Genomic DNA, 23,918 nt, shown 5'->3' with positions numbered 1-23,918 from the left:
ATTTAACATGTACTGTAGATCAGTGCTTATTTTCTGCTAATTTAACAGTATCATCAGCATATAAAAGTAAAAATTATTTCAAAAATACTTTCAGCTTATTTTCGATATTATTGTGATATCGATTATAAGCAAGTCATATTTTCTCTTTGAATATCATTTAAAAATATAGAAAACAAAGCAGGCGAAAGTTTTTTTCTCTTGCCGTACCCCCATCTCACAAGAAATCGGATTTTGGCATAATCATACATATTATGAATAACACGATTTTTCCCCATTTACTTCATCCTGCAATAACAGAATAAAATGTCGCTGTTAAGAGTCAACTGTTTTTTCAAAGTCTATAACAGAACAATATAATTGTTTTCTCAATTTCAATAATTCAAATAAAATAAGTATTGTAAAAATGTTTTCAGTCCTAGAGAAATCTCTTCTAAAACCTGCTTGATTTTCATTTATAGTATACATAATTCGAGGAACCTCCAGCCTTTGTTAGTATTGTGTGTGGGTTTTTTTTTCTTCATTTATTAATAAGTGTTTCGTAGTTAAGTGTAGCGTCCATTTTCTGAAATAGTATAGTGATTATACATTATTGTGTATGTACCAACTGAATCACACTATCGGGTGCGGAGTAGACCTATTGGTTTGCCGTCGGTTATGTTCTTCCCTTTTGTCAGGTTGTTGTCTCGTCTCTTTGTCACATTCTCCGTTTACATTATCAATTCTACATAAATAAGTCTCATAAGTCAGTTGTTACTGGATACCGATATTTTAACTCTTTAAAAATCTCTGTTTTGTGTATTTTTTACGTATGCTATGATGAATGATATTTTATAGTGGTATGTGACACTATAATAAAATCAAATATCTGTATATCATATGCCATTTGCTTCACACTTAAACCAGAAGTTCCAATTGCTCTCTTATAAGTGTCTATATAAGAATATAGTCCAACATGTGTACATAAAGAAAACCCGTCCCACGGGGGTACATAGGAATTACCGTCCCACATTCATATACAATGTATAAAGGATATAATATATTTCAGAAAATCTATTTTGTATTTACTTTAATGATAATAACGTTACATGTACATAGAAATGTTTTGTGTCTGTTGAGATTAAATGAAAAAGTAGGTCAGTTGTTGCCGTTTGTTCATGTCTGTCATTTCTGTTTTTCGTAAATTGGGCAGTTAGTTTTTTCAATATATTTGTTTCATGCCAGGCGTTTTATATCTGACGATACGGTACTAGTATATGTTTTTTTTATTGTTGAAGACCGCAAGGTTGTCTATATAATTGTTTCGGTCCACTTCATACTAAAATGTATGAACTTTTGTTGATAGTTGTCTCCTTGTCAATTTTATCACATTTTTCTATTTCTGAACGGCACTGAACTGTTGCTAAAATGGGGAATACTTACAGCGCTAAATTGGCAACAAGTAATTTCGAATATTTCCCTTAAAATTGCCTGCTCCCCCAAGAAGGGCATAATCAATCGGCAAGGAAAGACAGTTAACTTGAAAATGGACAAAGGAACACAAAACTTGAAAAATATAAAAGAAAGGAGGGAAAAGTGAACTTTAAATTGATGTTTAGATTCTAAACACATCTGTTATGTACTGGGTTTTTGTTTTACACATTTTGGTCTGAAAATTTAGGTTGACAACGTGACTGCTTAGAATTTTGTTTAATACCGTGTTGAGCTTAGCAGTTAGTGCTTTATTCCCTAACTCTTTATAATAGTAACTCAGATTTAAAAGCGTATACATTAAAAGCATATTCATATTTAATAAGCTTACTGAGAAATGTGTTTAGATAGTATGTAATACAAGGTTTTTTTTATTCCCATGTTTTATTGACTGGCTCGGACAGTTCCTTTTTTTCGTCTTTGTTACTCGACTGGTAAATGTTGCACTCCTGTTCGATAACCAGCTGATTACCCCATATTATTTTCTCCCTTTTTATAAAACTGTAAAATATGTTCTAAATACCGAATACTCAATCACTCTAGATCAATACGCATTCAATTTTATACTACTACATGTAATTTAAAAAAAAACATTTGTAATGTCATTACATCCCCTGTAACTGTATCGTGTGCCCGTAATTCTTCTGATGTTTCAGTCTCGTTGAAATATCGTTCTGAAATTATTTCCAAAACATTTGATACAAGTGAAAAATATTATTGAATTTTAAAAATATTATAATCAAACATAACTATGTAAATGTGTATTTACAATGAACAGTTTTAGAGTAATCCAGTTTTCAAATTTTAAGACCGATCAAGTCTGTCTTTTTAGCAAAAATTTTGAGAAAATGGGTGAACGATTTTACAAGAATCATGTAGATCCCATATCATTTTTGTCTTTTCAATTTTTTAAGATATGCATTTTTCAAATATGTATAATTTAATTTTGGATGTAATGCGTCTTCTGATTGGCTGACGTTATTTTGTTATGAGCCCATAGACATAATTTAGTCTTGTGACCGTGACGTCATCAACGTTTTTTCATGGTTTTCTACTGTTTACAATGGAATTTAGAATTAAATTATAAGAAATGACTGTAATATTTTTTCTGTCTATTCGAAATAACATAAAAAATGTGGTGCACACTGTTAAAATGTGTACTTGTTCAGTTAACTTGGACGTCACACTAAACACCAACATAAAAATGAACTAATATTCAAATATATACAAGACTTACAAGGGTCACAGGCTCCTGACTTGGGACAGGCAAAAAATGTGGCTTGTCATGTTTAACATGTTTTTTGATATCTCAATCTTCCTTCTATACCTCTAACCAATATAGAATAAATAAACACACAGATATACTCACATTAAAAATGAGATTAAAAGAAGTTCGAGTACGATGTCAGAAAAGGGAACAAAATGACAATGATGTATAAATCCACAAAGGACTACTAGCAGTTAACTGACATGCCAGCTCCAGACCTAAACTTAACTGATTGAAAGATTATGTCTTCATCATATGAAAATCAAGAAAATCCCTCCCGTTTAAGGTTTTAGTATCATCTATTATAAAAAATATATGAAAAGATGATAACCCGTATCATGCCAAACATGGCGTTTAATAAGCTAAAATGTATGTGGCATAGCTACATGCAAACTTACTGATTGGTAAAAAGAAAAGAAAAAATGAGAAACATCGAAATTCCTATGTACCAATCTTGTATTCTACTTCTTCGGTTGTACATTCCGTATTAGATTAAAGATTTTTGCCAAGGTGGTAAGGGAGCTACCATTTGATTTTTATGGGGGGGCTAGGATGAAATTTGAAAAAAATAGGCAGGACAGGAGTTTTGAGTAAAAAAAAAAGGCAGGATGAGACACTTGCAAAAAAAAAAGTCAGGACGACAATTTAGGTAAAAAAAAGTCTGGATAAACTAAAACAAAAAGGCAGGACCGAACAGAGTGAAAAATAAAAAGGCAGGACAGAGATTACAGCTAAAAAAAAATGCAGGACAAAATTTTTCATCCTAGCCCCCCCATAAAAATCAAATGGTAGCTCCCTAAGTTTGAAGTCATAGTCACATGAAGTTGAAACTTACTTACATCGTTATTATCCGCCACTGTTTATCGTGTCAGTACTCCCGATTTTGTGTGAAAAATCAAGCTTACAAATGTATTTATGTGAAATTTATATTGAATTAGCTAGAATATTTCTTATTGTTTATTTTAGTGAAAAGACCACGCTATGCCGCTGTTTACTTCCCTGAGGAACAACAGACTAGCATCATACCAAGTTGTAAACTTCGTGATTGGGATTCGAAGATCAAGAGACCGTAACTGTAGTCTGGGATGGTGCCGAGTGTCCTGCTAAAATTATCAAGTTGTCGGGTAAGTTGCATATATATGTTTATTTCATATAAAAAAGAAGATGTGGTATGATTGCCAATGAGACAACTATCCACAAAAGACCAAAATAACACAGACATTAACAACTATAGGTCACCGTATGGCCTTCAACAATGAGCAAAACCCATACCGCATAGTGAGCTATAAAAGGCCCCGATAAGACAATGTAAAACAATTCAAACAAGACAACTAATTCAATCCGTTTCAGATCATGAAATTACAGGGGCACTAACCCTATTTTTTAAAACGACATTATGGATCATTTTGCAGGGAGATTGGGTCGACCAAATTTTATAAAACTGTAAATAGTGCATTTTTTTTATTCGTTTGCCCTTAACTAGCTACGAGATATATAAAAATCTAAAATATGTTTTTTTTTTCAATCATTAATGAAGATAATGATAAAATGACAATTCGCTTTTAGCAGCCAGTCTACTCGACTATAATTATTACATCAACGCTGAGCATTTTTTTATCAAAAGACAAACTAGGGTGTAGATATGAACACGTTAAACAAACGCCAGTAAAACGCATACTAAAAAGTGAATCTGTCTTGTCTTGCGGGATGTATATATACCGAATGAATTCCTCTCATTTCTTGATGTGGACATTTAACAGGGTAGGCACTTAAAGTTAACCATCGAGGGACGTTAACTACCGAGGGTAGTAATGAATATTCATCTTTACCGGATGATTGACAGCGATGTAAATAAAAACATGAGAGTGATTACCGTGTGTCAACGTCATATCAAATTAATTCAATTTAATTGTTAGAAATACTGTTTTCTGCTGAAAATTAAAAAATAAATAAAATTGAATGGAATGGAATGGAATTGAGCTATGTACAATACAGTAAATATTAGCAATTAGAATTAGACGGTAGACAAGCATATTTTGCCTATTGATTCTTTTTTGCATGCCTATTTGGTTATATTATAATGCACTAATTGTTTTGATACTGTTTAATGTTTAAATAAGACCCATATGTGAACCATTTATGCACTTTTAATATAAAGATCAGATTCACACAGGATCATACAGTTCGAGCTAACTATTTTATGTACGACAGCTATTACTAATGTAACGGTGATGCTGAGATAATCTCCCTTTGGTAGAATATGGGATGACGCAAAATGAACTATATCACTGTGCAAGAACGGAATAGCAAAGTGAATATATAAATCAAACTGTATTGGGATGATTTGGTAAACGTTTATCCAACTTACTGGATATTTTATGAAAGATTTTGCCATTTGTATAGAGGAATTATACCTTTTCAAATAAACTTGGGAGAATAATACACTAATTATAGAATTTTTAGCAACTTAAACGAACTAATCTTGTCAAGTATACATCAAATTCATAGTCTTTTGAATGTAAATTTGTTGCATGCAATTGTTAAATAGAATGAAATTCAAAACAGTGTTGCTGTGGCCATTGATTGACACATTAAATTCATCCATTGACTGCGACAATTTACGTGAACGTTTGTCTGTAACGACCACTGTTCACGACGCACCTACGATAGACATTTAAACTGTGGGGTCACAAAAGGTTTCTTAACGCCTTTAATTATAAAATAATTCGAAAAATCAATCAGGAATAACCTTTATGTTTTGATCTATATAATTGATATAAATCAAAACATCGTGTTATTTCTGATTGATTTTTCGAATTACTTTATTAAGGTGTTGAGAACCTTTGGTGACCCCATAGTTTAAGTGTCTTTAAAAAGTACACAGTGAGCAGTGGTCTTTACATACAAACGTTCACCTAAATTGTCCCAGTCAATGAATGAATTTAATGTGTCAATCAATGGCCACAGCCACACTGTTTTGAATTTCATTCTATTTAATGCGATGAGTGTCATTATAGCCTGAAATGAGATTTTGATTACAACGATTAAGAAAAAATTCAAACGCAATACTTCAAAATGCGAGTCTTAATTATTGTCGCAATAATAAAAACCTCGCATTAATTTCTGAATTTACAGACATCTGTACCGTCAGCGTACCGTGATCTGTTAAAGGTTTTTTTTAATAGTTAATTCCGGTGTCACTTTGTCTCTTTTAGAGAGTTGTCTCATTGGCAATCATGCTATATCTTCTTTTTTTTATATAATAAAACAAAAACCTGAACGACTTTACATTATAAATTAAAATGCATCCTAGTCGTGATGGAGACAGAGTCAAATGAACAAATGGACTAGATGAAACTGAACGAAAAAAAGAAAGAAAACACCAATTTGATCTGATAGGGGTGAATTCTATTCTTTATTAATTCAAACTCGAGTTTGGTTTGGAACCGTATCTATTGCGATTATTACCTAAGGACAGATATTACATATCTGAACTTCGATGCTCGAATTTGAAGTTACCTATTGAGACGGGTAGATGGGCGGGGATCGCGAGGGAAAATAGAATATGTACATTATGTAATGAGGGAATAGGGGATGAGTTTCATATATTGTTTACCTGTAAAAATGCTGATGTTTCTGCTCTTAGATCAAAGTTTGTACCAAATTACTATGTAATGAATCCAAGCAAGAAGAAATCCACTGGCTTGTTGTCTATATGTAACGTACAAGTTCAAAGGAAATTATCAATTTTCGTGAAGAAAATCATAAATACTTAATCTAATTATACCAATTGTCTTTTAAAATATACTATGTATTTGTGTTTCGTTTGTCCTGTCTCGCTATGTATTATCTTAATATGGTTGTATATATTATTGTCCTCTTGTACACAAGTATGTGTCTGAGGTTATGAATAAAATCTTGAAATCTTGATACGAGAAAAGATTATATTTGCTTCGGCTTTTTCCATTTGCGCCAATCTGCACTTAATTAGCGCCTATTTTTTTTTATTTCTTTGCGCCAAATTTATTTTCTTCATTTGCACAAATTAACAGGTAAACACAAGTCATGAGGCATATAAGATGTATAGAATTTATTTATATAATAACAAAAATATTCCTTCTGGCCTTTTGCCACCTGCCACTTGCTCACACGTGACGAGGAGGAGGAGGGGGATTGAAAGCAGGATAAGTTTATTGCAAGTGTACATCACACTTGAAGTAGCACTTTATAAAATAAGATTGTAACAGTTTGACATAAAAAGCACATTTGCATATGCACAAATCTTTTTTAACTGAGTATTGTCATGCAACACTTCTGTTGAACTGCAACCTTGTGATATCTTCCCTACAATAAAGCATCCCCTTTTTTATCAAAATTTTTATAAGTTAAAGCCTGTTTTTTTCTTTATGGCATCGGTTCCATATATGAAAGTAAATGTTCGGGTACCAGAAGTGTGATTAAATGATGATACCCATGAGCTCAACATGTGTCTATACACACATTTATCTATATTGTAGCTTGTGTTCATTGAATTGCTGCGTTTGGTTAAACAAGTTAAATTTTATCATCTAAATTTATCAGACCTAACCTTTCGAATCAATTTGGCGCAAATTAAAAAATGTCAATGTGCGCAAATGAAAAAAAATATGCTTTTTCAAAATTGGCGTAATTGTCATACGTACATTCACCGATCACATATTACTGGTTAGATTAAAAAATAATATATTATTTAGATTAAGAAGCACTTTAAGAAATTGATTGATTGTTGTTTGCCATCAGTACAGCCGCAAATATTTCAGACAAGTTCAGGGAGAAAACTAAATAATGAATACAATAGGGAATGTTACTGGTCAAATAAATGTCATCAGTCATTCAGAGTGAAGTATAGATACGAAACTTTGGACTGTCGATTGAAACTAGTTTGTTTTGATAACAACCGCCGGTAGGTATAGACAAATACGGTTGATAGACGGTATATAGGAGCACTAAATTCTATGTTAACCACCGACAGTAGGTATAAAGAAATACTATTGAAAGACGGTATATAAAGGAGCACTATATTTTACGTTAACCACCGACGGTAGGTATAAAGAAATACTGTTAATAGACGGTATATAGGAGCACTATATTGTATGTTAACCACCGACAGTATGTATAGACACATAATTTTAATAGACAGCACTATATTTTACATTAACCACCGACGGTAGGTATAGACAAATACTTTTGATATACGGTATATAGGAGTACTGTATTGCTTGTTAACCACCGATGGTAGGTATAAACAGGTACTGTTGATATACGGTATATAGGAGTACTATATGTCATGTTAACCACCGACGGTAGGTATAGACTAAATACTGTTGATAGACAGTATATAGGAGGACTATATTGCATGTTAACCACCGACGATAGGTATAGACAAATACTGTTGATATACGGTATATAGGTGCACTGTATTGCATGTTAACCACCGACGGTGGGTATAGAAACAGGTTAGAAACATAGTGTTGATAGACGGTATATCGGAGCACTATATTGCATATTAACCACCTATGGTAGGTTTAGAAAAATACTGATAATAGACGGTATATAGGTGCACTGTATTATATGTTACCCACCGACGGTAGGTAGAGAAAAATAGTATTGATAGACGGTATATAGGAGTACTGTAATGCTTGTTAACCACCGATGGTAGGTATAGACAGGTACTGTTGATATACGGTATATAGGAGTACTGTATAGCATGTTAACCACCAACGGTAGGTATAGACAAATACTGTTGATAGACAGTATATAGGAGGACTATATTGCATGTTAACCACCGACGGTAGGTATAGACAAATACTGTTTATAGACGGTATATAGGAGCACTATATTGTATGTTAACTACCAACAGTAGGTATAGACTAAAACTCTTGATAGACGGTATATAGGAGCACTATATTGTATGTTAACCTACGACGGTAGGTATAGACAAATACTGTTGATAGACGGTATATACACATGTAGGAGCACTATATTGTATGTTAACTACCGACAGTAGGTATAGACAAATACTGTTGATAGACGGTATATAGGAGCACTATATTGTATGTTAACTACCAACAGTAGGTAAAGACTAAAACTCTAGATAGACGGTATATGTAATAGCACTATATCGTATGTTAATCACCGACGGTAGGTATAGACAAATACTTGTGATAGACGGTATATAGGAGCACTATATTGTATGTTAACTACCGACAGTAGGTATAGACAAATACTGGTGATAGACGGTATATAGGAGCACTATATTGTATGTTAACCACCGACGGTAGGTATAGACAAATACTGTTGATAGACAGTATAAAGGTGCACTATATTGTATGTTACCTTCCGACAGTAGGTATAGACAAATACTGTTGATAGACGGTATATAGGAACAAAATATTGTATGTTAACTACCGACAGTATGTATAGACAAATACTGGTGATAGACTGTATATAGGAGCACTATATTGTATGTTAACTACCGACAGTAGGTATAGACTAAAACTCTTGTTAGACGGTATATAGGAGCACTATATTGTATGTTAACCACCGACGGTAGGTATAGACAACTACTGTTGATAGACTGTATATAGGAGCACTATATTGTATGTTAACTACCGACAGTAGGTATAGACAAATACTGTTGATAGACGGTTTATAGGAGCACTAAATTGTATGTTAACCACCGACAGTAGGTATAGACAAATACTGTTGATAGACAGTATATGGGTCATTTTCAAAAAATGTCGAATTTTCAGTACACCCATGCTAAAATTTTTATTTCTAATGGAAATTTCAGTTGTAATGGTTTAAATGAAAGCTTGTCGGATTTGTGATTCAGAACATTAATAATAAACACACCTTACATCTATTTTGATAAGATTAAACTGCATTTAAGTCCGATTTTGGGGGTATTTGTGTGCGTACATTGTCAGAAAAACACATTTCATATGATTTTTTTCTGATCGCCTTGATATCTGCAAAAGGGACTTTTTAAGAACGTTAATTATAATTCTAACGAAAAATCGTAGCTTCTTTATCATTGTATGTAACAGATTATCTACAAACTAAATTCAATCAGCGTACAGGAGGTTCATGTCTATCCTGTTACCGCTACTTAAATCAGTCGTTAAATTATTCTCCCTATGAATATTGAATCAGTCAGTGTTGATTTCAAAAATGCAAAGTGATCTTTACATTTAAAACGCCTCGTTTCTTGAACCACAGTGTAGAGAAAAGAAATTTCAAGACATTTAGTGAAAAAAATAGAGCGTACTTTTTTTCATGTCTATGCTGTTACCAACCATTTTGATTAATTACACTAACAGTATGGTTGTAAAAAGTGCAATAACGTGTTGGAAATCAAATTCACAATAGAAAACCATAATCACTTCACCAAAGGGAGTAGTTATTTCACAACAGCAATCAAAAACGAAGAAATTTGTCTATCCTGTTATGTCTATCCTGTTACTATGGTTGCTATGGTTACAGTAACAGGATAGACAATTATAGACAAAAACGTCGTTCAATTTTTTATCTTAACATGTAGGTGGAAAACGAATGAAATATTTCATTGTTTGAACTCATCTTAAGGTTATAACGTCTTAATCTTCCCAATTAAGCATTTGCAGGTGCAATACTGATATCGGTAACAGGATAGACAAAAAGGTAACAGGATAGACTTTTATATAGTGATATATCAGAAACGTACGTTCCTGTTACCAACGAAATAAAGAGAAAAGTAAATTAACTTATGAGGGATTTACTTGATGTTGGGTTTATTTGAAAGGGTGAAAAAAGGCCGAACAATATAAATTGCTATCTTAGACTTGCATTACTGGTGGTAATTTTTACAACCTTTGAAAACCAATTTTTAGAGCCATTTTTCAGTACAACCTAGAAAATTGGCAAATAATCTATTATTTTACAGAATGAATATATATATAAGTTTATTCTCTTGAAAACCATCTAATTGGTAACGTAAAACAAGCTTAACATTTTATCTAAACCTTTTCTTAATAACCCAAAATTTCTTTTGAAAATGGTAACAGGATAGACAAAATATTGTACCACCGATCAAAAAATGTTTCAAGATATTCTTGTATGACATCATTAAGATTGCATCTTTTAATATGTTGTTCTTAAAGTACTGTTTGTTTTGATTTGCTTATGTAGAGGGTTGTTTGAATAAGTAACTTTTAATAAATTTTTCAATTTCAAAATTCGACATTTTTTGAAAATGACCCATATAGGAGCTCTATATCGTATGTTAACTACCAACAGTAGATATAGACTAAAACTCTTGATATACGGTATATAGGAGCACTATATTGTATGTTAACCACCGACGGTAGGTATAAACAAATACTGTTGATAGACGGTATATAGGAGCACTATATTGTATTTTAACTACCGACAGTAGGTATAGACACATACTGTTGATAGACGGTATATAGGAGCACTATATTGTATGTTAACTACCAACAGTAGGTATAGACTAAAACTCTTGATAGAAGGTATATAGAATAGCACTATATCGTATGTTAATCATCGACGGTAGGTATAGACAAATACTGTTGATAGACGGTATATAGGAGCACTATATTGTATGTTAACTACCGACAGTAGGTATAGACAAATACTGGTGATAGACGGTATATAGGAGCACTATATTGTATGTTAACTACCGACAGTAGGTATAGACAAATACTGTTGATAGACTGTATATAGGAGCACTATATTGTATGTTAACTACCGACGGTAGGTATAGACAAATACTGGTGATAGACGGTATATAGGAGCACTATATTGTACGTTAACTACCGACAGTAGGTATAGACAAATACTGTTGATAGACGGTATATAGGAGCACTATATTGTATGTTAACTACCTACAGTAAGTATAGACAAATACTATTGATAGACGATATATAGGAGCACTATATTGTATGTTAACTACAGACAGTAGGTATAGACACATACTGTTGATAGACGGTATATAGGAGCACTATATGGTATGTTAACTACCGACAGTAGGTATAGACAAATACTGTTGATAGACGTTATATAGGAGCACTATATTGTATGTTAACCACCGACGGTAGGTATAGACAAATACTGTTGATATACGGTGAATAGGAGTACTGTATTGCATGTTAACCACCGACAGTACGTATAGATAAATACTGTTGGTAGACGGTATATAGGAGCACTATATCGCATGTTAACTACCGACGGTAGGTTTAGAAAAAAAATTAATAATAGACGGTATATTGGAGCATTTTATTGCATGTTAATCACCGACGGTAGGTATAGACAACTGTCAATAGACTGTGTAATGGAGCACTGTATTGTATGTTAACCACCGACGGTAGGTACAGACAAATACTGTTGATATACGGTGTATAGGAGCACTATACTGTATGTTAACTACCGACAGTAGGTATAGACAAATACTGTTGATAGACGGTATATAGGAGCTCTATATTGTATGTTAACTACCGACGGTAGGTATAGACACATACTGTTGATAGACGGTATATAGGAGCACTATATTGTATGTTAACTACCGACAGTAGGTATTAGACATATACTGTTGATAGACGGTATATAGGAGCACTCTATTGACTGTTAACTACCGACAGTAGGTATAGACAAATACTGTTGATAGACGGTATATACACATGTAGGAGCACTATATTGTATGTTAACTACCGACAGTAGGTATAGACAAATACTTTTGATAGACGGTATATAGGAGCACTATATTGTATGTTAAGTACCAACAGTAGGTAAAGACTAAAACTTTTGATAGACGGTATGTGTAATAGCACTATATCGTATGTTAATCACCGACGGTAGGTATAGACAAATACTGTTGATAGACGGTATATAGGAGCACTATATTGTATGTTAACTACCTACAGTAGGTATAGACACATACTGTTGATAGACGGTATATAGGAGCACTATATTGTATGTTAACCACCGACGGTAGGTATAGAAAAATACTGTTGATATACGGTGAATAGGAGTACTGTATTGCATGTTAACCACCGACGGTAGATATGGATAAATACTGTTGGTAGACGGAATATAGGAGCACTATATCGCATGTAAACTACCGACGGTAGGTTTAGAAAAAAAATAATAATAGACGGTATACACATGTAGGAGCATTTTATTGCATGTTAATCACCGACGGTAGGTATAGATAAATTATGTTGATAGACGGTATATAGGAGCACTATATTGCATGTTAATCACCGACGGTAGGTATAGACAACTGTCAATAGACTGTGTAATGGAGCACTGTATTGTATGTTAACCACCCACGGTAGGTACAGACAAATACTGTTGATATACGGTGTATAGGAGCACTATACTGTATGTTAACTACCGACAGTAGGTATAGACAAATACTGTTGATATACGGTGTATAGGAGCACTATATTGTATGTTAACCACTGACGGTAGGTATAGACAAATACTGTTGATAAACGGTAAATAGGAGTACTGTTTTGCATGTTAACCACCGACGGTAGGTATAGATAAATACTGTTGGTAGACGATATATAGGAGCACTGTATTGTTATTGGTTGCTGTCTTTGATATTAATTTTACGTTTATCGTTTCAGCATTAATCGGGCTGTTAGTTTTCGTTTTTCGTCACATCTAGTCAGGAATGGGTTTTAATTGCATTTTACATGAATACATATGTGTAACTCATGGCTGATTCACATTCGTTTGTCTTTGGTGGATAAGTTTTCCATTGGCAATATTACCACATATCTTCTGAATTTTCATTGCATCATCTAAACATGTAAAATTCGTATATAGAAAATATATACGTATAGATAATACATATATAATATAAAAAAGTAGATGTTGTATGATTGTCAATGAGACAACAGTAGTGTTTGTGGGACAGAATGACCCCCATTAAAGTGGACGTCGGACGCTGACGCCATATTCGAAAGTTGGCGCAGACGCCGACGCCATATTTGGGCCTTAAAGCGGACGCCATAGTCGACCCTGAAATCAAGACGCAAACTTCGGGTTGGACCATGTTACTCGGACATCGAGACGCCGACGCCATATTTGGGCTTAAATCCTGGACGCTATATCTTAATGTTTGATCAGCCTACCCTCCAGGGTGAATACTTTTAGTGACCCTAGAAAGAGTTTTTCAAGACTTGAGACCTGCTATACATCCATGTAGGTGTTTTAAGTTTTTTTTTCTTTTCTTCTGTTTTTTTTCTTTCTTTTTTCATTATTTTTTTTTTGTATCATTATTTTTCATTTAACCAAATAGTGCTACGAGTTTACTGTCATTCTGAATCGTGTCAGTGGATGAAAAGTTGTTGATAATGTCCTTCATCTCGAGTCCCGACATCTCAATTTGACGTAATAAATGCAATACAGGCCACATGTATCTGAATCATCGGGTTGGATTTGATTGCAAACCACACAGTATTTCGGTCCATTGACGATGAGTACATTTCTGAAATAGCGTTGGTACTTTTCCGGTAATCGTCCTAAGGAGTCGAAAAATTCTGATGGACCCGATGCGGGGAAATGAAATGCAACCCAATGACTCCCCTTTTGATCACAGTTGTCCGTATTGACCACAAACCTTCTACGCCTGTCGCTCACATATCTAGGCAAGTCTTCTGCACAGCAAACGGTCACGGGCAATCCACTCAAAGCATCCTCTACATCTTTCCCGGTCATCGTTAAGGGCAATGCCGTTTTTATTCCCACAACCTTGCTGACGTTGGGCTTCTCATCCACGTAGGTGAGCAAACACTAAGTACTCCGCAATCCTGACAGGCGATGAGATCTTTCCGTGTTTCAGCATCCTCTGACGAAATATGTGTTGTCTCGTCGGCAATATCTTCGTCTGATGAGACCGAACTATCGTCTTCAAAAGTATTCGAGAGACGGTCGTCATCCCTCTGTCCGTCTGGTGTCTCTCCTTGACCGACCTGCAAGACCTCTGTGTGCAATCTGGAGGCTTCTGGGGTTCTAGCTTTTAGGTCAACAAGAAAGTACCCGAAAGGTGTCCTCTTTGCCTCTTCAAATTTCCGGAGAAAGAAGTCCCCTCGAGAAGGATACATCTGTCGGCCAAGAGTCACGATGGGCTGTCGATCAATGGGGTTATTAAAGAGAATGAGATAATGACAGTTTCGTCTCTGGGTGGGGTCTTTGCCAAAGTATAAATTCTGATTAAAAACGACGACCGATAAATTCCTATGGTGACACCCTTCCGTAAACAAATCATTTATTCTGGAGTCTTTGTCCGATGTCGACATGAGGTCATCTAATAGGATCATGTTTCGAATGTTGGGATCGAAAAAATCGTCCCTTTCGAGATCAAAAGGAATTCCACGAATGAATTCAACGCGTGGAAGCACTGCATGCTCGTTGTATTTCCTCGTAAAGAGGTTGCCACCTTTTATACAACCAAACGATCCTGTCTGGACTAGGACTTCACAGTTTTTTTATGTGTTGAAACAAATAAAATAAAATAAGTTTTATCGCAGGAGGTTGGACCGGACAGAATCATGGTGAAAGGGTGTCTAAACACGAAAGCCTTCTGCTGCTGCTTTTGCTGCTGCTGCTTCTTTTTCTGCTGCTGCTGTTACTGCTTTTGCTGCTGCTGGGTAACACCTGGGTGGTATAGTGGCTAATCGGAAGAATGCTTACTCCTTATATGTCTTTGAAGATCGTGCGGCCACACATACACTTTACAGCAAATATTGCAATTAAACATACTCGTAATTTCCTAAATGACAGTGAGTAGTTTCCTCTTATAGATTTACTTGACTTCCTTCGAAAATATAGCAAGAGAAATACATGGTCATCTTTTAGACGACATATTTGAAGATGATCGTATCTCAAAACAAATTCGATGTGATACAATTCATTCCTGGTTACCGTGAAATAGACTGGTTTCCCAAACATCACGTCCGTGATATCTTCATTTAATCGTATCGACTGGAGAATATGGAGAGATTTTCCCTAACGTACGACTGGTGCACGAAATCGGAACAGAAGTACATACGTCTCGTTTAGGCTTCTAATTCCGGTATGAACGACACCTTCAATGCACATTCCCACGATCCATCCAACGTATAGCGTTTTGCAAGGCGCACTTTGAAATTGCCACGTACGTTATTTTCAAACAATGGATGAAAGCGAGTTTTCGCTATTAATAAATAAACAAAACTCGTCCATAGTGTTAATTCCAGTGAAACCTTTAGTATCTCTCTTACAGCTTTGTTATACTCAAAGCCGTATTTAAGGAAATAAACGGAAATAGTAATTGATTGCTTAACGTCCAGTGGCAAATAATTCATGAATGTTTAGAACACGTTAACCATAAATACAATAGGTATAGGTCTTGTAAAAGAGGCCACCCCGCGGGATAAAGGGTATATTGGATAGGAACATAAATTTTGCCTTGCAATAGGCTAAAATGTGTTGTGTATAAGTACAGTAGACTAATTTATCTTCTATACGGTTGAAATAATTTTTATAGTCAATACAATTTTTTGTGTTTCTGTATAATTAATGAATCCTCCTGATCATCTTTCTTCCTTAAGCATTTAGTAATCTTCATCATAATTTTATGTTAAGGACTATATAGAAATAAAACTTGTTTGATTGGACCGTATGCTAAGAGCCGGCCACCTACAGAGCCAGAATCATCTCATTTTACCGGTTCAAACCGGTTCTTGTTTCTCTGCACGGACATAATTCTTGCACGTGCACAAACAAACAAAAAATGCTACTGTAATTATATACTGTAACAGTCGTATTTGTTTGTATTCCTTTATAATTTTTTTTATAGTTTAACATCCCATAATTTTTAATTCCTTATATTTAAGCAGCCGTATATTTCTCTATTCGATATATTTTACCAGTCCCTATTTCACTATTCTTTATATTTATTTTGGTCATATTTCTTTATTCTTTATTTTTCTCGCCCATATCATTCTTTATTTATTTTTTCGTCCATTATTCTCTATTCTGTAAACCCAATCCAAACTCCTTGTATATAAATATTGATTGATTAAATATATTATCCGTGTAGATAAAAACCAACTACGACCGTGGAATTTTCAAATATATAGTTAAGATTATGTTAAATGAGAAACAATTTTAAATGACCAGACGTGGTTTTAGTTAATCATTTGGGTTGAAATCCTAATCATATGATAGTAATTATATGTGGTTGAAATGAGTTGGAATGCAATACTACTCAATGTTTACGGTTGTCATTCTTATCTAAAAGATAAAGATAATTATTTAATGTCACAGACTATATTTTTATAATTGGTGTCCGTTAATTAGAACCAAATAAAAAAGTGTACACCTGTAAACATGTTATTGAAAGAAAGTGTATAAAGATACTTATTTTTAATCACCACATGTGCTTTATCTCTTAATCTAATTATTTGAGATGTCATGTTAAACAGGACCATAGGATATTAATTAAGTGGTTCAAATAAGTCGGAAAGCTACGGACGCCCATAGGACCTCCCACAAATATAATTTGAATTCGAAATCACGAATTTAAATCGTTATTACGAATTTTATAATTCGTTATAACAGCTTAAATTTGTGAGAACGAATTGTTTGAAATCGTTATATCAGATTTTGTAATTCGTTACGAATTATTACGAATTAAATTCGTTATCACAATTTTTTGTAATGTGTGATACCGAATTAAAATCGTTATAACGAATTGTATAAATGGTTATTACGGATTAAATTCGTGATAACGAATTTGTGGAATTTGTTATCACATTTTTTTTTAATGTAATTTGTGATTCCAGATTAAAAACATTTTCACCTAAATTTGAACTACCTCACCTGGCACACAGGGTTAAGTTAGCTTTTTTCTCTTTACTGAAACCTTTTGGTCAAAGTTAAACAAACTTGACCACGAGCAATTTAGTTTTAACGATTTCTATTTTAAAAATTAGCAAAATTTATTGGACACTTAATTTGGTTGTTTGTTGGTTTTGTTTTGTTTTTGTAAATTAGCGCTGAATGGGCACAAGTTCAGAACGGTAAAAGTGACGTCACCCAATTTCAAACTTGATCATCAGACTCAGTGTTTTGTGTTAATAAACATTGTGTATTAATTCAATAACATTTGGTTGAGGCAAACTAAATGTAGAGAGCGGAAATTACAGAATAAACACTACGTCTTTGACCATTTGTAAAGGGGCATAACTCACGAACTATAAAAGAGACGCCCTTCAATTTCAAATTTTATCTGTGTGTTTTAGTAATTGGCATAGTGTATAAGTTGAATTTATAACATTTGGTTGAGGCAAACGGAAACCATTTCTGGGAACGTACCCGACAAACGGACTTGACTGACGGACAAGGGCTAGACTAAACTTCTCCCACGCCTAGCGGCGGGGGCATAAAAAAATGTGTTTGATACCCATAATTCGTGACAGTAACATTTGTATTCCTTTTTCTTAATTTAAAGTCTTCTCAGACAGGCGATTTCCTTCGTGTGTATCGCCAATTAATATATTTTACACAGAAGCAAATGAATTAGTTTCGGCAACATGGTTAATCGAAGTGTAATACCTAAGATTTTCATCCCTAGGTTTACATTTCGATAAACCATGTTGGCGAAACTATTTCCGTTGCATCTGTGTAAAATGTATCCAGGTACACACACTAATGATATTCACCGCTTAAAAAAACTTTGGTAGAAAATAAAAAATAAAAATATTTCGGTCAAGAAATATGAGAATTAGACATATTTTCCCCCGGAGAGTTTCGGTGTGTAAACTGGGTCACTGGCTAATAAACCCACCCGTTTACACGACAAAAATTTCTAGGTATAGTGTAAAATGCGTTAAAACTAAATTGATTGCGGTCAAGTTTGTTTCACTTTGTCAAAAAGGTTTTAATGAAGAAGATTTTTGTAAAAGTAATAAACAGCGATGGGTGCAGAGTGAGGAAGAAAGCTCTCTTTATTCTGTGTGCCATGTGAGCTAAAAATCTGTGATAATGAATTTTAATCTGAAATTACCAATTACAATAAAAACTGTGATAACGAATTCCACAAATTCGTTATCACAAATTTAATCAGTTTAAACAAATTCTACAATTCGTTATAACGATAAAATCGTTATAACGAATTTATCGTTATCAAAAATTACAAAAAATTGTGATAAGGAATTTAATTCTTAATAACGAATTACAAGATCTGTTATAACGATTTTCACCAATTCATTATCACAAATTTAATCTGTTAAAACGAATTATAAAATTCGAGATAACAATTTAAATTCGTGATTTCGAATTCAAATAATTTTATATTTTTGGGAGGTCCTAAATGGGCTTCCGTAGAAAGCAATACTACTGAATGTTTCACGATTGTCATGTTAATAAGATAAGAAATCCAATAATTAAAAAGATAAAGACAAATATTTTATGTATTGATATCAAACATTTTAATCCAATTCTCTTTACACGGGAATAGTTCCGCCTACTGCATTGAGTGACAGTTTTTCTGATTAATATAAATAGTATATTTTTGAGAATTCTTACAGTTGTTATAAACATGTATAAGCAGTTAATTATTTAAGAGGTAGAAGATTCTTTTCAGAATTATCACAGACTTATTACCTAGGGGTTGGGTAAGCGTTTATCAAAGACAAATTCTCGTCCATTTTCGAGAATATACCGTCCACTTTTAAGGGTATGACGTCACTTTAAAGGGTAGTCTGATGCAACATTAAGGTATAGCGTCCAAGTTTAAAGCCCAAATATGACGTCGGTGTCTCGATGTCCGAATCATACGGTCCAACCTCAAATTCGCGTCCCGATTTCATGGTCGACCATGGCGTCCGCGTTAAGGCCCAAATATGGCGTCGGCGTTCACACCCAGGTCCAAATATAGCGTCAGCGTCCGACTTCCACCTTTATGGGTTCATTCTGTCCAACAAACACTACTGACAACTCTCCACAAGAGACCAAAATGGCACAGAAATTAACAACTATAGGTCACCGTACGGCCTTCAACAATGAGCACAGCCCATACCGCATAGTCACCTATAACAAGTCCCGAAATGACAATGTGAAGCAATTTAAACGAAAAAACTAACGACCTAATTTATATACAAAAAATGAACGAAAAACAAATATGTAACATATAAACAAACGACAACCACTGAATTACAGTCTCCTAACTTGGGACAGGCACATACATACAGAATGTGGCGGGGTTAAACATGTTAGCGGGATCCCAAACCTCCAAAAACCTGGGACTTTGGTGTAACAGTACAACATAAGAACGAACTATAAAAATCAGTTGAAAAAGGCTTACTCATCAGATGGAAAAAAATACAAATATATAAGATCCATACAATACATACAGACCATATATCGAAACCAATATATACTAAGCATTCAGCCAATCAAACAAAATGCATCTTAGAACCAAAGATCATTTTCACACTGTATATGGGTTAGAGATCTTAAAACAGTTTTTTTGGACACTGTATATGGGTCAGAGATACAGTTTGTATACAGACTGAATCTAAAAATTAGACCCATAGATAAAGCATACAGAAAATGCATACAGACTGTATATAAGAGCCACAGGCAGTGCACACACTTTATCTTGCAGTAACAGGCAAAACATACAGACTTTTATTTCAACTTGGAACAACTTACAATGCATACATACTGTGTCTCTGATCCATAGACAGTGTTAACCGACTAAATCTAAGATATACCGACAATAGAAGTATCTTAGACTCATAGTCAAAGCATATAAACAATGTATAAAGACTAAGAACGACGTACAATACATAAACTTAATTTAATTTACAACAAAGAAAATGCATACAGACTGTATCTGGGAAGCACAGACAATGCATTGACTGTGTGTAATCAAAGAACCTTTGTGAGCACGCTCACATACTTCACAGCCCGACATTGTCACTAAGCAAACAAAATTTCAACAGATTATTTAGTTCAAACACGCATGAAATTCTGTTGTGTAATTTCAGAAGATATGCAGAAGTATATTTAGGCCGAAATTCTAAGTTCAGAAGGCATAGTTCCTAATTCCTAACAAGAGTACACACGTTGAAATTTCTCGCCTTATTTATGTTGATAGACCTAAATATAAAGTTTTACTACAATTATCACATAAACTTATTAATAACATGACCAAAGAAAATGAGATCAAGGTCATATGACCAAAATGAGGAATACATTTACACCTTACAATCATTCAATACAAATCAGGTCAAGGTCAGATGACACTTGGCACAAAAACTAAACACTGAACAATGAACCTCGAAAATGAGGTCAAGGTCAAATGAGACTTGCGAGGCTGACATCATAAGATATTTCCAGACACCAAATAAAGTTGACCTATTGCATATAGTATTAGAAAAAACGAACAAAACTCAAAAGCTTAACTTTGACCATTGAACCAAGGAAATGAGGTCAAGATCAGATGATACCTGTCAGTTGGACATGTACACCTTACAATCCTTCCATACACCAAATATACAAGACATATTTCATATAATATCTGAGATATAGACTTGACCACCAAAAACTTAACCCTTTTCATTGATCCATGAAATGATGGCGAGGTCAAGTGAAAACTGTCTGATGGGCATGCTGACCAAGGTACGCAAATACTAAACATAGTTACCCATAATATGAGAGAAATTACAAAAAACTTTAACTTTTTTTCAAGTAGTCACTGAACCATGAAAATGAGTTCAAGGACAATGGACATGTGACAGACGGAAACTTCCAAACTTAAGGCATCTGCATTTAAAGTATGGAGCATCCAGGTCGTTCGCCGTCTAAAATATAAAGCTTTTAAAAAGTGAACTAACGCTGTCGCCGCCGCCGCCGAATCACCATTCCTATGTCGAGCTTTCTGCGACAAAAGTCGCAGGCTCGACAAAAACAAGAATGTGTCCATCGTACACCGTTCCCCACTTGCCCTATCATTTTCTTTGTTCAGTGGACCGTGAAATAGGGGAAAAAACCTTCTTTGGCATTAAGCTTAGAAAAAAACATATTATTGGAAACATATGTACTAAGTTTCAAGTTTATTGGACCTGACCTTCAACAAAAACTACCTTGACCAAAACATTTAACCTGAAGCGAGAAAACGGACGAAGGAGCAGACGCATAGACCGGAAAACTAATGCCCATTTACTATCGTAGGTGGGGCATAAAAAAATTAATCATGATTTTCTGCCAATATGCACATTTACATAGCATGTCCTAACTATCTAAAAAATTCATGAAACTCTGTTGTGGTCTTTAGACAGATTTTATGACAAACTGTTGTAGGAGTATATAGGAAATCAATGAATTGATAATTTCATAATTTCCTCATTATCTACAAAGATTTATAAAACTCTGTTATGTGGTTTCAGAGGAGTTGCAATAACGAGAACAGGACTGACAGACCGATGGATCAAAAACATTGTACCATAAAGAACTTTGTTTGGTTTGGTATAATAAAGGGTCTGCTAAATAATGTAAGGCTGAGATAAATTAGTCATTTGGTCACACCAGTTTTTTGGCGAGGTTCGTTTTGTTCAGTCTGTGATGTTCTTTGTTGTGTTTTGCATTCTGTTGTTTGTTTTTTAATCTTTCTCTTTTTTTGCCTTGGTTTTGTCAGTTTATTATTGACTTATGTGTTTGAATAAGCCTTTAGTATCTTTCGCCTCTCTCTTCGGTCAATTTGATTATGTGGGACATACAGATTTAGACCCAAACTTGTCTCTGATTGTTTCGTGATTATTGCAGATGTAAATCATACTATAAAATTGAGTATGGAAATGGGGAATGTGTCAAGGAGACAACAACCCGACCATAGAGCAGACAACAGCCGAAGGCCACCGATAGATCTTCAATGTAGCGAGAAACTCCCGCACACGGAGGTGTCCGTCAGCTGGCCCCTAAACAAATATGTATACTAGTTCAGTGATAATGGACGTCATACTAAGCTCCGAATTATACACAAGAAACTAAAATTATATATCATACAAGACTAACAAAGGTCAGAGGCTCCTAACTTGGGACAGGCGCAAAATTGCGGCGGGATTAAACATGTTTTTTGAGATCTCAACCCTCCCCTATACCTGTAGCCAATGTAGAATAAACAAACGCGAAACAATACGCACAGTAAAACTCAGTTTAAGAGAAGTCCGAGTCCGATGTCAGAATATGAAACAAAAGAAAATAAACAAAATGACAATAATACATAAATAAGAACAGACTACTAGCAGTTATTGACATGCCAGAACCAGACCTTAATTAAACTGAGTGAAAGATTATGTCTTCATCATATGAATATCAGGCACAATCCCTCCTGTTAGGGGTTTAGTATTATACCGTCATGAAATATACAACCCTCTTATTTACAATATCATTTGATCAACACCTATTTACAAGGGTCTATTTGATATGATTTTTCTCATTGTTGAAGGCTGTATGGTTGCATATAACTGCTTACATCCACTTTATTTGAACTTGAGTGGATACATGTAGGCGTCTCATTGGCAATCATACCACATCTCCGTATTTTTACAGTATTGTATCAGTACTGTTACCTAATAACAGGACAAAACAAGACAGTAATTTGACAAAACTAAAGACATACATACTTGATTTTACTTCTCTAAAGATATAAACAAAATTTTCATAGTTCGTATCTGAACATGTACACAGCCATGGGAATTTTAAGGGACTATATTTCAGTGTGCATATATTTAGTAGCTAATCTGGCTACTTCCTGTTTATCAGACCGGTACCTTAGAAAAGAATTGTGACAATATATCCAATCTTTTCAAAAACCAAAGACTAACGTCACTAGGAGCAGCAGTTAGTTGTCATAGATACTCTAGATAGAAAGATAATCTGCCACTTTTATAAAAGGGACTACACATAGTTTTTGAAAGGGTATAATCGGTTTGTGCCGAAATTACTTTCTTTAGTCCAGAAACTCATTTGTGCTAAATGGTAATCTCCACCCACATTTAGGACTGGCAGTTATTTGTAGTTTTTATCAACAGCTTGCACTTTTTCTAAATTATAATTGCTTCTTTTAAGACTGACCAAAACTGTT

General features: G+C 34.3%; 1 long non-coding RNA gene across 1 annotated transcript in view; it reads left to right on the top strand.

The window, feature by feature from the left end:
* LOC143042664 (uncharacterized) overlaps nt 1-23,918 on the top strand; it is a 42,404-nt gene that overhangs the window by 4,274 nt on the left and 14,212 nt on the right. Inside the window, exon 2 of the long non-coding RNA XR_012968076.1 lies at nt 3,701-3,858. This is a non-coding gene — a long non-coding RNA (uncharacterized LOC143042664). The remainder of the gene's footprint in view (nt 1-3,700; nt 3,859-23,918) is intronic.

The sequence above is a fragment of the Mytilus galloprovincialis genome, chromosome 8 (genome assembly GCF_965363235.1).
Source record: "Mytilus galloprovincialis chromosome 8, xbMytGall1.hap1.1, whole genome shotgun sequence".
In the NCBI taxonomy this organism is placed as follows: Eukaryota; Metazoa; Mollusca; class Bivalvia; order Mytilida; family Mytilidae; genus Mytilus; species Mytilus galloprovincialis.
Note: the sequence above shows the minus strand (reverse complement) of the source record. Positions and strands in the feature narration are given on the sequence as shown.